Below are 12,179 nucleotides of genomic sequence, written 5' to 3'. Positions count from 1 at the left end.
TCTGAGTCTTCTGGGAGAGCGACGACAACCAATGCAATTCCCATCCACTTAGAAGATTGATGGCTCTCGTCCACTTCCAACAACGATCTTCTATGTTTTATCTGTGGTTTAGCCAGAACAAGAGACAAAGGGATTGATGAAAGAACAGAGTATATCGTTCTTAAAGGGCAAAAATGTTTTTATCTGCAGCTAGTTTCTTCCTCAAATGAAGATTTCAGCCAAGCAGCTGATCTAAACAGCAAGGTATCTGCAGCAGATTTGTCAACCCGAACTGCATATGTGGATACATTTGAAAATATGAATGTACAATGAGCTCCCAGCAGCAACGTAACCACCAGCCTTCAGTTAAGTCTGTACTCTTTGACAAAGCAAATTAAGGAGCAGATTTAAGAGCCCCTAGTGCCACCTTAGTACCACCAGTGTCATTGTGTTTTTGACAATGAGGTGGCACTAAATAGGCATTTTCCACCACACCATATTTACAAAGTGGCACAATGCATTGCGCCACTTTGTAAACTCTTGCGCCACATTATGCCTGCCCCTGCAATAATGTATGGAAAGGGGGTGCTCCCCCATTTGGAGGGGGTTGGGGGCACAAAAAAAAAAACGGTGCAAGGAAACCCAAGATTTCCTTGCACCATTTTTTTCAGCACTTTTAACACCTGCTCAGAGTAGGCGTTAAAACAGGGCATACCATTACCTATAAGGGGCCCCTATGTACTTTGCAGGAGCAGCACCAAAATGTTGTTGCTACTCCTGCAAGGTACATCAATGGTGTAAAAAAAAATTATAATAATAACTATTGCCCTTACCTTGTGTGTATTTTAAATACGGCGCACACGTTGTGGCAGAAGGGAGGGCACTAAGGGGTGCAAGGAAAGTGGAGCTGCACTAGGTGCAGCACCACTTTTCTTAAATCTGCCCCTAAGTTGTGAAGACACTTGAGTACTGACTACAGGTTTCCGCTCAGTGAGATCAGAGAAATAATGGTCAACATTGATGAAACTGTACTGATCTATAATAATGCAATTACATTTTTACTGATGAGAATGTACACTAACAGAATTCATTTTTGTCGGTCTAACAAAAAGAATGAGCAATTTATGGTGTTCTCAGTTGATTTAACGCGTGAAGTTGTTGCTGTTAAAATTCCAAATGTACACATTGCCCATAGATGGTCTTTCCCAAAGTTTTTGGCATCACTGATTTCGTGGACAGGTGAATGTGATATTCTGTTGATACATATTTGTAATAAGGGGATGATTGATTTTGATGATTTTTTTTAAAACTTTTTTTTGCCCATCAGGGGCAAAAATATAATCTTAGTATGGGTGGTGGATTTTAATATTACTCTTTGCCCCATTGGAGCTAATCATGGTTGTGGCTTTCTACCAGATGAATGCAAGGACAGGGCCCATTTTAAACATACCAAGTCGGGGGCTGTTTTGGACAAGCTAATTTTGAAAGATGATTTAATAATTCTTGGCAAAGCCCAGGTGAATAATATTGAGCGGAGTCCAACATTCACTTGGGGGGGGGGGGGGAGAGAGACTAAGAGTACCATAAATGTTAGATTAATGTCCGAAGTTGCTGTGCCCCTTGCTTCGAACTTCAAAATAGTGGCAAACTGTCTTATTGACTATAACCCCGTATGCTTCACATGGGCCTCTCCATGAACAAAGGGCTCCAGATTAAAGGGGAAAATGTTGATCCTATTACATTCACTATGATATAGAGTCTATCCTTGCATGCCTGGATGAGAATCACATGGATACCTCAGTTTTATCAGAATTTAAAATCTTATCTGAGGCGATTTCTGATGGTTTGGTTGTTCAGAATCCCCATCCTAGGATCTCTCCACATAGTTTATTTAACACTGCATTTTCAGCAGCGCATAAGCATTTAAAGGAGACACTCAAAATTTCTCTGCGTAATCCAGTGGATGTTAAAAAGGGCTGGTGTGAATACCAGTCTGTTGTGGAGTAAAGAAAGAAGTTAATAAGAGAAAATGCCTGCGAAGAGCTCTCCCTGACCTCAACACTAAGGGACAGCACAAGGTTCTGGGCTGTCATAAATCATTCTTATTTTTCCGAGTGCAACATGCCCAAGCTGGAAGTTACAATCCCGGAAGCCCAGTGAGTGACACTTCAAGGGTGTTTTTCAACCAACTGAAAGTGACTTGCCTCCATATGAGGCCTCTAATCATTAACCAGAGCCAGTCCCAGGACCTAATGAATTCCCTGTAGAAATTAGTGAGATATATATATTTTTTTTGCACTTGATAAATCCACTTTTGGGAAAGATCGTTTTAAATCAAATACAGATTTATGAGCCCCAGTACTTACAAACGTTCTAAGAAGTGCTGTGGGGGGTGGGAGGGTGGTAAACAAAATCCCCAACTCATGGAGAACAGCCACTCATGTCCCCATCCTCAAAAAGTGAGATAAATTATGCCCAGCCTGTTATAGGCCAACAACTCTAATAGATGCAACAGTAAAAATCCTGGGACAGGTGATCCTCAATCATCTCAAGACAGGGGCTTGAATAAGGTTTTAACACCCATCCAAGTACGGGTTCAGGCCAGGCATATGGACTGTGGAGCAAACATTGAATTTAAGTTTGATTACCAGCAAATATGTGAGGGCAAATAGGGGTGCCATTTACTGACCTGTCAAGCACCTTTGATTTGGTTATCGGGAGCAAACTATAGGAGACCCTGCAGATAATGAGGGTGTAACCGAATCTGCTCATTTTATTGAGATACATGCACCATGACCTTTAAGTCTCAGTCCGATATGGCCCACAAAGTGAACTATTGTTTCAAATGAAGTCCATGAGCAGCGTTAAGACAGGGTTGCATTTTAGCATCTTTTTGTTCCTAATATATATATTAATAATATCTCAGAATATTTGTAAAAGGCAGGCGTGGATGTACCCAAGGTGGGGGATTATCCTGTGCCAATACTTTTGTACACAGATGATGCAGTTTTGATTGCATGCACCCCAAACACACTGCAGAGGTTATTAGATTTCTTTTTTTAACCGAATATATGGAAAGCTTGAACCTGAAAGTAAATGATTTAAAACCATACCAGACTGTGAAATCTAGGTATGTAATCCACTGAGAGGGATGAGAGGCTGAGGTGTTTTGTACATAAGAACTGTTGATTAGTATTTGCAGATTGTCACTTAAATCTCTTGAATCAAATCTGGGATGGATTGCGAATGGAAATCATCTTCTTTTAATATATCTTAGACTTAATTTGATTAATTTTAAAGTAGCTTCCCTGTCAAAGTGTCTGGTGGCAGTGGAATTTACCCCTGTCTTTGTGAGTATGCCACCAAGCAAAGCACCTGTCACTTTATTTTGTTTTGTCCACTTTACGCAGGCCCAAGAAGTACCTTTCAGACTCCATTGCCAGAGGGATTTTAGGCAATATTCTTCTGCAATGGAATTCTTACAAAAACTTAACTACAATAGATTTCTGCCATGCAGTGTTAAATTTTATTAAGAGCGCAAACTGATTCAGAGACAGGCATGAGCTTGTTAATTTAAACTGAGATTTCATTGTGAAAGAGTAGTAACTTTTCCTGATTCAATGTGATTTAGGTGTTTTTATTGATCACGTGTGTTATGAGTTTTTTTTTATGTTCTGTGATGTTTTATTTTCTTTTTAAGGCACACTGCCAAAAAGATGTGACCGACAGGGACTCCTGAAGTTCTTGCTGCCAAAATAAGATCACACGATGCAGTAAAATCAGTGGGAACCATTTTGAGAAACATCTAGAGATTTAGATTTTGGACTTAATGACAAATTTTCTGATGCCCAAAGCTCTGCAAATCATGGGAGTCAACAAGAATGCCTGATGTGGTCTTAACATTCTTTTTACATCATTAATATAAGCAAATCAAAACTGTTACAAACTAAAGTTTGCGCGTTCAGAACAGAAGTCGACAACATTGATAATGGCTTTGAAGATCTAAACAAAGAAGTGGAAGAATAACCCATTAACCGACAAGTTTATGCTAAGCAAATGTACTGTTTTTTCCAGATCATGTTTTATGAATTACATCACAGCAAAAAGAAAAAACTGCTACATATGACAACCCACAAAATCTTTAGGTGCAAAAGTAGAGCACTAATCACTCCAATGATTAGGATAAGTGCATCAACAAGTTATAGCATAGCACAGCTGTAGGGATAAACAAAGCTGCAAGCTTAGAAGCCAAATGTCTTGCCAACATGGGCAAAATCACTACAAGCCACCAACACATCCCAGTCTACCAGAAGGTTTCAAAGAGGCTGAGGACATGGATCTTATTCCATCTGAGGCCACAGTCCATCAAGCTGCTCTAACTGAATTTGCTCTAACATCGCTTATTTGGTGCGGACTGAAGGATGACGAAAAGCCAATTCCTCCCACTCTTGGGGTTTTTACAAATAATACCATCTCCAGTCACAAACTATGCAACAATATACATAGATTAAAAAAAATCCAAAATGTGCATGCTCAGGTTGAAGACAAGCCCATCCTTCCCATAGTCTGCAATGAAGGCTTTAAGTATTATAGCTGAATTTTATGAACAATCCAGTGGAATTTGATTATCTTTATCCAATGCTGTGTGCAGGAAGCTCTCAGTGGATGTCACACAGAAGACGCACTTATTGAGGCTGAAATCTTTGGAAGCAAAACTGTTCAGTCAGTATTGAGCAGGAATCATGTGTATTTTACAATGTATAATCCTCATAGCTGAGGCTATTTAAACATTACAATAGAACACTTTCTGAAATAAAAATGAAATTAGGTTTTTAAATCTGCTCAGAAGTGGACAAGGCATAGGGCTCACTTCATACAAAAGTAGTAATGCAAAGCCAGGCAATGTTCAATACAATCAGTTCAAAATTAGAAATGGAAAACCTTTTTTTGAAATTAAGTTTTTAAAGTTTGTCAAAGAATGCGAAGAAAAATCAGAACTTGTTTTTACACATGATCGCTCTAGTGAAAAACTTTATACATGCTGATCAGGAAGGTGACTGTGCTGCAAGTAAAGACTGGAGTCACCGATTACTGTGTTTCACCAATTCGATTACATAAACTAAGAGATTTGGGTTCTGTATTTGGGAAGAGTGAGGAAGCTAGAGGTGGAAACACCATATCTCTACTGTTAAATCATCTAAAGACATTTTGTGGTGAAAGAGGGAAGGCTTAATGCTGTGGTTCCAGATACGAAAGTGAACAGACCATACAGAGATCACAGAAAAGCTCCAAGGTAATTGTTGGTCAGACACGTAAAAAAAGTGAATATATGTTGCTCAGTGGCAGCTAGGTTATCATGAAGTCCTTTCTATTTGTAATGTTTTCAGATATGACAAATTCATAATTAATGGACCATCGTGAAAATGTTCCTCATCAAGAACTTGTGTGAAAGAGGGAAACGTTTTAATAAACATGTTGACAGCCTTCTTCATTTCATTCAGCAGCAAGGAAACCCCTTTGAAATGACAGCTTGTGAGACTACACAACTGTGAACACACAATATGTGGAAAACACTATAAAGGCACATCTACTACATGTCCTGGAACATGGATTGAAACCATACACAGAACTCAAGCAGGAGAGATTTGTATTGAAAGAGAAAAGGTTATGACAGACTCACTAAACCTAAACGTCCATGCTTTAATTGCCATAGTAGGAGTTTGGTCCAACCAGCCACTACAAAACCGGTCACAAAAAACAACATTCACAAGCACGGAGATGGATGAAGCAAAAATAAAGGGGTGAATTTAGCAGGGACATTCTGTTGCATGATGATCTTCCAACTAACACATTTGATGGAGATGCTGCAACCAATGCAAAAAGAACAAGTGATGGACGGAATGCTGAACAATGTCAAACATTCACCCCCAGTACAGAGATCTGGGCCTAAATCCATTGTTTTTTTGCTGCCCATGCCATTCCAGTTTGGACCCAGCCATATGCAAATCAGTCTTGACCCTGTTCCACATGGGAACAGTCCAGCCCGAACTGCCAGGCCAAGCCTTCCCTGTACTGGAAACAAGCATCCTGGGAACAGTTTCGGGGTTTTCACCATTCAACCCTGCTGCAACCAAACCAGTGAAGCACAAATTCATACAAGAGCTTTAAAAAAAATGTATCACCTGAAGGGTTTTGAGCTAAGAGGTATAATCATTGAAAACTGCTGTTGTGGACTGCCACAACTGCGAATGGCCAAGATTTCATCCATGCAAAACTTGAGGTGTAGTTCAGACTGTTCTACAGATATCAATGTCAGTATGCACCTTGCAAGAACTGCACATGGACTAGATAAATTGTGGTCAAACAAGACAACCTTGGACATGTTAGCTCATCAAAACATTTCTGATGCTTCAGTGCCGAATTTCTAATTATTTCTAGTGGAATGGTTGTCAGAGGAGCTAATACCTTCAGAGATAATCAAAAAAGGAACAGGCCATAGTGATAAAGAACTTAATGGCAAATTGGAGGAAGAGGACAATGTTGTGCCACATGTTGAGTGGGCAGTTTTAAATGGTTCCAATCGAGTCACTGTACTGTTAAATAACACAAATATTTGTGCTTCTTAGATTTGTTGCAATGTTCTTAAGTCAAGGATTGTCAAAATATGTAACAGGCAAGAAAAGACACTTAATCCCACTTGATATTCAGTACAAGAAACATTACCCAGAGATGCCCAGTGTTAGCAAGGCACATTTTACGGGTGAAGATACTAGGACAAAACTGGAACAAAACTTGGAGCTATAACTGCTGAACCTGTGACCTTTCTAAAAGGACTTGCTGAGGCAAGAGAACGTGACTTTAAAGAGGTAGAAAAATACCTTGCGTGTAGAAAACAAGTTCTGACTGCCACGCATTTGACAATCTCTGGTGCAGTGAGTTCAAGCAATCAGTCTTGCTAAGTGACCTTCCACTGACTTCATTTTGCACGTCGACATAGTAAGAGCACACTATTTAATCAGAAGATGCATAAATGTTTTGGATCATGCATGAGAAAGATCCATCAGAACTTGGTTGGGAAGTTATTTGTGGGGTGCTAAAACCTACAAAATTTCTAAAGCCTTTATCCACTGGACTTACACATGTACTCGCAAAACTTGTACTACAAAAAGATGTCCTTATCAATATGTACAAGCAATTGCCAAAACAAATAACGTGAACTATGAAAATTTGTCTAAAACAGGAGTGATAAGAAAAATATGACTTATCCAATAGACATGTTTGTGGCATGTAGCATTGTAGATTCACTTGCTTTACATAAGTCCACCACCTAGTAACTGGCTCCAAGTATTACAAGTTGTTTTTCTTCACAGAACCGTTGAGACATAACATCACATGACTCCTCTTGGTGACAGTACGCATGGGCATTGAATCGTTTGTTAGATTGTTTTCCCACTGGCAGGAAAGGTGTGAAAATATATGGAAAATGTCACTTACCCAGTGTACATCTGTTCGTGGCATTAGTCGCTGCAGATTCACATGCTGTGCACATCCCGCCATCTGGTGTTGGGCTCGGAGTGTTACAAGTTGTTTTTCTTCGAAGAAGTCTTTTCGAGTCACGAGACCGAGGGACTCCTCCCATTTCGACTCCATTGCGCATGGGCGTCGACTCCATCTTAGATTGTTTTGCCCGCAGAGGGTGAGGTAGGAGTTGTGTATGCTAGTAATGGTGCCCATGCAATGGAGTGAATGCGTATGTACATAATAAAGTTTTAAGTAATATATTTACAAATGTACAAATGTTTAAGATCTACTTCTAAACGGCTACAGGCTCCCGGGGAGGCAGGTGGGCGCATGTGAATCTGCAGCGACTAATGCCACGAACAGATGTACACTGGGTAAGTGACATTTTCCGTTCGATGGGATGTGTAGCTGCAGATACACATGCTGTGCATAGACTAGTAAGCAGTTATCTCCCCAAAAGCGGTGGTTCAGCCTGTAGGAGTTGAAGTAGTTTGAAATAATGTTCTTAATACAGCTTGACCTACTGTTGCTTGTTGTGCAGTTAGCACATCTACACAGTAGTGCTTGGTAAATGTATGAGGCGTAGACCATGTTGCTGCCTTACATATTTCGTTCATTGGAATATTTCCTAGAAAGGCCATGGTAGCACCTTTCTTTCTGGTTGAGTGTGCCTTTGGTGTAATAGGCAGTTCTCTTTTAGCTTTAAGATAGCAGGTTTGAATGCACTTAACTATCCATCTAGCAATGCCTTGTTTTGAAATTGGATTTCCTGTATGAGGTTTTTGAAAGGCGATAAATAGTTGTTTTGTCTTTCGAATTAGTTTTGTTCTGTCAATGTAGTACATTAGTGCTCTTTTGATGTCTAATGTATGTAGTGCTCTTTTGGCTACAGAATCTGGCTGTGGGAAGAACACTGGTAATTCTACCGTTTGATTTAAGTGGAACGGTGAGATTACTTTTGGTAAAAATTTAGGATTGGTCCGTAGAACAACTTTATTTTTGTGTATTTGAATAAATGGTTCTTGAATGGTAAATGCTTGAATTTCACTCACTCTTCTTAGAGATGTGATGGCAATTAAAAATGCAACTTTCAACGCTAAGTATTGCATTTCACAAGAGTGCATGGGCTCAAAAGGTGGACCCATGAGTCGTGTTAGGACAATGTTGAGGTTCCATGAAGGAACTGGTGGGGTTCTTGGTGGTATAATTCTCTTTAGGCCTTCCATAAACGCCTTTATGACTGGTATCCTAAACAATGAAATTGAGTGCGTAATTTGTAGGTAAGCAGAAATTGCCGTAAGATGTATTTTAATGGAAGAGAAAGCTAGGTTAGATTTTTGCAAATGTAAGTATCCTACTATTTCTTTTGCAGATGCGTGTAAAAGGTTGAATTTGATTATTATGGCAGTAATAAACAAATCTTTTCCACTTATTTGCATAACAGTGTCTAGTGGTAGGTTTTCTAGCCTGTTTTATGACCTCCATACATTCCTGTGTGAGGTCTAAGTGCCCGAATTCTAGGATTTCAGGAGCCAAATTGCTAGATTCAGCGATGCTGGATTTGGATGTCTGATCTGTTGTTTGTGTTGTGTTAACAGATCTGGTCTGTTTGGCAGTTTGATATGAGGTACTACTGAAAGGTCTAGTAGTGTTGTGTACCAAGGTTGCCTTGCCCATGTTGGTGCTATTAGTATGAGTTTGTTTTGACTCAACTTGTTTACTAGATATGGAAGAAGTGGGAGAGGGGGAAAAGCGTACGCAAATATCCCTGACCAGTTCATCCATAGTGCATTGCCCTGAGACTGATGTTGTGGGTACCTGGATGCGAAGTTTTGGCATTTTGAGTTTTCTTTTGTTGCAAATAGATCTATTTGTGGCGTTCCCCACATTCTGAAGTAAGTGTTCAGTATTTGGGGGTGAATTTCCCATTCGTGGATCTGTTGATCCCAAGAGAGATTGTCTGCTAACTGATTCTGAATCCCTGGAATAAATTGTGCTATTAGGCGAATGTGGTTGTGAATCGCCCAATGCCATATTTTTTGTGTTAGGAGACACAACTGTGTCGAGTGTGTTCCTCCCTGTTTGTTTAGGTAATACATTGTTGTCATGTTGTCTGTTTTGACAAGAGTGTATTTGTGGGTTATTATGGGTTGAAATGCTTTCAGAGCTAGAAATACCGCTAACAGTTCTAAGTGGTTTATATGAAACTGTTTTTGCTGAATGTCCCATTGTCCTTGGATGCTGTGCTGATTGAGGTGTGCTCCCCACCCGGTCATGGATGCATCTGTCGTTATTACGCATTGTGGCACTGGGTCTTGAAAAGGCCGCCCTTGGTTTAAATTTATACTGTTCCACCATTGAAGCGAGATGTATGTTTGGTGGTCTATCAACACCAGATCTAGAAGTTGACCCTGTGCCTGTGACCACTGTGATGCTAGGCACTGTTGTAAGGGCCGCATGTGCAACCTTGCATTTGGGACAATGGCTATGCATGAGGACATCATGCCTAGGAGTTTAATTACTAATTTGACCTGTATCTTTTGGTTTGGATACATGGCTTGTATGACATTTTGGAATGTTTGGACTCTTTGTGGACTTGGAGTGGCAATTCCTTTTAATGTGTTGATTGTTGCTCCTAGGTATTGCTGTGTTTGACACGGCAGAAAGTGTGACTGAGTAATTGATTGAGAAACCTAGTTTGTGTAGGGTTTGTATGACGTAATTTGTGTGTTGTGAACACTGTTTTTGCGTGTTGGTTTTGATTAACCAATCGTCTAGGTACGGGAACACATGTATTTGCTGCCTTCTGATATGTGCAGCTACTACTGCTAGACATTTTGTCAAAACTCTTGGCGCAGTTGTTATTCCGAATGGCAAAACTTTGAATTGGTAATGTATCCCTTGGAATACAAACCTTAGGTACTTCCTGTGTGAAGGATGTATTGGTATATGGAAATATGCATCCTTTAGATCCAGTGCTGTCATGTAGTCTTCTTGTTTGAGCAGTGGGATTACTTCTTGTAATGTAACCATGTGAAAATGGTCTGATTTGATGTATGTATTTAATATTCTGAGATCTAGTATAGGTCTTAGAGTTTTGTCTTTTTTGGGTATCAGAAAGTACAGTGAGTAAACTCCTGTGTTTAGTTCTTGTTTTGGTACTAACTATTGCTTCTTTTTGGAGCAATGCTTGAACTTCTAGTCCTAGAAGATTTATATGTTGTTTTGACATATTGTGTTTTCGGTGGAAGGTTTGGAGGGAATTTGATAAATTCTATGCAATAACCATGCTGGATAATTGCTAAGACCCAAGTGTCTGTTGTTATTGCCTCCCAATGTTTGTAAAACTTGGTTAGTCTCCCCCCACAGGTGTTGTGTTGGGGATTTGTGACCTTGAAGTCACTGTTTGTTTGGAGGAGTTTTGGGACTTTGGAACTTTCCTCTGTTCCTTTGAAATTGTCCCCCTCTATATTGTCCCCGAAAACCTCCCCGCTGATACTGGCTCTGGTAAGTGGGCTTTGTTTGCGAGGCTGTGGCTTCTGTGGTTTGCCCTCGAAATTGTGTCTTTCGAAATGTGCCTCTGCTCTGTGGGGAGTAGAGTGCGCCCATGGCTTTGGCCGTGTCAGTGTCTTTTTTAAGTTTTTCGATCGCAGTGTCCACCTCCGGCCCAAACAACTGCTGTCCGTTGAATGGCATATTCAGCACAGCTTGCTGTATCTCTGGTTTAAATCCTGATGTACGCAGCCATGCATGTCTGCTTATTGTTACAGCTGTGTTGACAGTTCTAGCAGCTGTGTCTGCAGCATCCATCGCTGACCGTATCTGATTATTTGAGATACCCTGTCCTTCTTCTACTACTTGCTGCGCTCTTTTTTGGAACTCCTTGGGTAAATGTTCAATAAGGTGTTGCATCTCATCCCAATGAGCCCTATCATATCTGGCTAGCAAAGCTTGCGAATTTGCAATACGCCACTGGTTTGCTGCCTGTGCCGCCACCCTTTTGCCTGCAGCATCGAATTTTCGACTTTCTTTATCTGGAGGTGGTGCATCTCCTGAAGTATGAGATTTGGCTCTTTTGCGCGCTGCTCCCACTACAAGAGTCTGGTGTTAGCTGTTGTGTAATGTACACTGGGTCTGTTGGTGGCGGTTTATATTTTTTATCTACTCTTGGAGTAATGGCTCTCCCTTTAACAGGCTCCTCAAACACTTGTTTGGAATGTTTTAGCATTCCGGGTAGCATAGGAAGACTCTGATATTGGCTGTGTGTGGACGACAGTGTATTAAAAAGAAAGTCGTCTTCAATGGGCTCTGAATGAAGGCTGACATAATGAAATGCAGCTGCTCTTGACACCACTTGTGCGTAGCCTGTACTATCCTCTGGTGGCGATGGTTTAGCTGGATAGCATTCTGGACTATTGTCTGACACTGGTGCGTCATAAAGGTCCCATGCGTCAGGGTCATCTTGACTCATTCCTGTATGAGTTGGGGATTGCATCATTGGTGGAGTGGCTACCGGTGATGGTTGCGGAGAGTGATGTGGGGATGGTGGTGGTGTTACTTGTTTAGCCACCTTTGTGTGTGGCTGTTTGTCTTTGTCTTGGAAGGCAAGCTTGCGTTTCATTTTGACTGGAGGAAGAGTGATCTTCCCTGTATCTTTTTGAATAAAGAGCCGTCTTTGT

Source organism: Pleurodeles waltl, chromosome 1_1, assembly GCF_031143425.1.
Source record: "Pleurodeles waltl isolate 20211129_DDA chromosome 1_1, aPleWal1.hap1.20221129, whole genome shotgun sequence".
Classification (NCBI taxonomy): Eukaryota; Metazoa; Chordata; class Amphibia; order Caudata; family Salamandridae; genus Pleurodeles; species Pleurodeles waltl.
This window is presented reverse-complemented; position numbering follows the sequence as displayed.